Raw genomic sequence first — 3,179 nt, forward strand, 5'->3', positions numbered from 1 at the left:
GTTTTTAATTATTAATTGAACAAATTTTATAAAAGACATACAAAAGTTATCAATATATAAAAATAGTTATTTTTTATATAGATGGTGAGAATAATTATACGATTGTTTAAAATATTATTAAAATTAAATCACTAAAGTAATAATAACTTTTTAAAAAAATAAAAAATTCTATTATTTTCAATAAAAACTAATATTTTAAAAATTGAATTGTATTGGCCGATCGGACCGATCTAACTGCGAACCAAAAACAAATACAGTTCGGTTTAACGATAGAAACCTCTTAAATTAAAACCGTATTTAAACTATTGAATCGGTCGAGAACCGGCCGGTCGGACCAAACTGAAACTCGGCCGATTTTGAGAAAACGTTGTCGTTTGATGTTTTTAGCTTTAGGGATCCAAAATTCCTCTTCTCCCTGGCTCAGTCATCCATTCTCCCTCGAGCCCATTCCTCAGACTCTCTCCTCTCTCAACTCTACCCTACGTTACAATCTCGCCCACCGCTGCAAGGAGAACCTCAGCGCCGCCGTCCGTTGCGCTCAGGGGCCACCGTTTCCTCCTCTGCTGTGCCTTGTTCCCCCAGCCCCTTCGCCAGTCTCCTTCCTTCAGAAAGCAGAACTGCCCTCGACCACCGCCGCAAGGAGTGGGCCACAGCCGCTGCCCGTCGCACTCAGGGGCTTCTCTCTTCGTCCTTTCGGCGTTCTCCAAGTTCCAAACTCTGCGTTTGTCTGGAAGCCACGTTGTTCTACTTCAAACTCTGCGACCAACCCGCGCCCTCCGCCTAGCCGTCGAACTGCTCTCTTTTGTCGCCGCCGTGAGTTCCCTAAACCCGCCACCAGACAATACACTCGCACAACACCAATACTCTGCTTCAAACTCTGCAACTTCTGATTTCCATTACAATAAGTAACTATTTGATTTGGTAGTGGTTTGGATTTTTTCATAGACTGAATTAAAGTTACAATAGTTATGTTCTCTTCTCTATCACATTGATATTAAGCTTTGAATTCTCTTATTTCGTTTTAATTTTACCGTAATCAACATGTTTGATGAAATGCTTTAACCATATTTCTGGTTGGTTTTATAATTTCTAGCTCTTAGAAACTTAGTAAATTGATTGCATGTGAAATTAGAATAATTGGATCTTAGTAATTAGGAAATTTTAGCTGCACAAATAGCATTTTTGTAGAAAGCATATTAGCATGATGATTCCACTTGCATTAATGTTCTTCTGGTAAATTTTAACTGTTATTGTGAACTTGTTAATTTGCTAATTGTTCTTCTGTTGTTCTTCTGTTACTTTTAATTTTTTTTTTTTTTTTGTGATTTTCTGTTCTTGATTTAAGCTGTGATTGAAGGTTCTTTGGTTTGGGTATTCTTCACTTTCTTGTAAGCTTAGCTTTTAATTCTTTGAGCATACACGGATCAAATCATTATTTTCAGCAATGGTGATTTTTGGATTTTTTTTTTTTTGGGTTGCTTTGTTTTAAATGTTCCTATTGTTAATTTTCCGAATGCCCAGTCAGTACTTGGTTGACTGGTTTTGCTCACTGATTGTATTTGATGATAAATTTTAAATTGATAACTCTATTACTGCTTTACTGTCTGTTTTTGTAGTTAAATTTTATTAAAGTTTCTTGAATTTGCACTGCCTATTTTACTGATTCACTGTTCCTTCATTGCTTTTTTTTTGTTGTTAATCATTGTGATGAGCTTTGTTAAAATTGGGTTGAAAACTGTTAATCTTTCTTCATTTTTCACTGTTCTAACTTCTGTTCTTATTAAAAAATTTGCAATTGGCGCTCTTTTGATTTATTATATGCTTCATGTTTTCATTGTTTTGTTCTTATGAAGAAAAAATTTGCAATTAGTGATTGTATGATTCATGTTTTGATTGTTCAGTTATATAAAAAAAAATTCTGTTTTCATTGTTTTGTTCATTGTTTGGTTGCACTGTCCCTGTTCTTGATCTCCGCTGACTTGCTACCCCTCCTCCATGTTGGATTTGTTTTGTTTCGGGCTTTGTTGTGTTTTTGTTTCAGCCTCTGTTGTGTGTTTGTTTCAGGCTCTATTGTGTGTTTAAGGAAATTATATGGTACAGATATAAATCTGTACAGATTTAAAGATTTGTTTCCTTAAACTACACTTTCTAAAGCCACACTTTTCACTTAAAACCGTAGCTCTTCACAAAGAAAAACGTCACCTAATGGAAAAAAGTAAATTAGAAGAAGTTACAATGCTTTTTAAACAATTAAAAATGGCTCAAGAAAATAATATTATGGAACAGGGATTTCAAATAGAAGAAGAATTAGTAAATTCTGAAAATATAGAAAATGAAGAACACATCCTAGATTATTCAAGTGACGAAGAACCAGCAATTCCAATACAAGTAAAAAATGAAGCTGGAACATCTAGGGATAATCAATCTCAATTTAAATGGGAAACAGGTTTTGATAATTATGCTTTTAAAAAAGGATTTATAAATAAAGATTCAAAATATACAAAAACACCATCAAAATACGTTCCTAAAATCCAGGAAATGGAAGGAGAAAGAATGCTCGATTTAGACTGTAAAAAGAATGAAAAAGAAATTTTTGAAAACTGGTTGAATTCCTTCTTATTAGAAGCCTTTACTAATCCAAAGCTTAATGAATTATCTGGAAGAGATATTTGGAATTACATAGGGTTTCATACTAAGGGAGCTATAAGAGATTATATGACATCAATAGAAAACCAAATAATAGAAGAATTAGCAACAAAAACAACAGCTTATGATAAGATATTATATATAATGATGATTCTATATAAAGAATTTTTTGGAAAAAATATTATAGATCATAAACAAGAAGTCTATAATAAAGAATATCAAGAAGCAAAAAATCATTTAGCTAACATTCAGATATATGATCTATGTAATGTGGAGTCTTATATATGTGAATATAGAATACATTATTACAAATTAAAAGAAGAAGATAAAAATCATTATCTTAGTATGTATATAACAAAACTTCCATATCCTGCTAATGAATTTATTATGGGAAGATTTATAAGAGAAATAAATAGAGGAACAATTGAAAATAATTTTGGTAGAGCAACCTCTGCAATAAGAGAGGAAATAAAAGAACGGTGTATGCAAGAAGCAACTCAAAAAAGATTTGCAAATATAATTAGAATTTGCTG

General features: G+C 32.5%; 1 protein-coding gene and 1 long non-coding RNA gene across 2 annotated transcripts in view; one reads left to right on the forward strand and one right to left on the reverse strand.

Moving 5' to 3' along the window:
* Window positions 417-3,179, forward strand: part of LOC107623647 (zinc finger protein 830-like) — a 13,265-nt gene continuing 10,502 nt past the window's right edge. The window contains exon 1 of the mRNA XM_016325991.2: window positions 417-813. The gene's annotated coding sequence lies outside the window, so the exon portion shown is untranslated. The remainder of the gene's footprint in view (window positions 814-3,179) is intronic.
* LOC110267487 lies at window positions 1,506-2,075 on the reverse strand. Its single transcript, XR_002355202.1, has 2 exons — window positions 1,661-2,075; window positions 1,506-1,592 (listed from the first exon to the last, which is right to left on the reverse strand). It is a non-coding gene; the product is annotated as an uncharacterized LOC110267487 (long non-coding RNA).

The sequence above is a fragment of the Arachis ipaensis genome, chromosome B10 (genome assembly GCF_000816755.2).
Source record: "Arachis ipaensis cultivar K30076 chromosome B10, Araip1.1, whole genome shotgun sequence".
Lineage (NCBI taxonomy): Eukaryota > Viridiplantae > Streptophyta > Magnoliopsida > Fabales > Fabaceae > Arachis > Arachis ipaensis.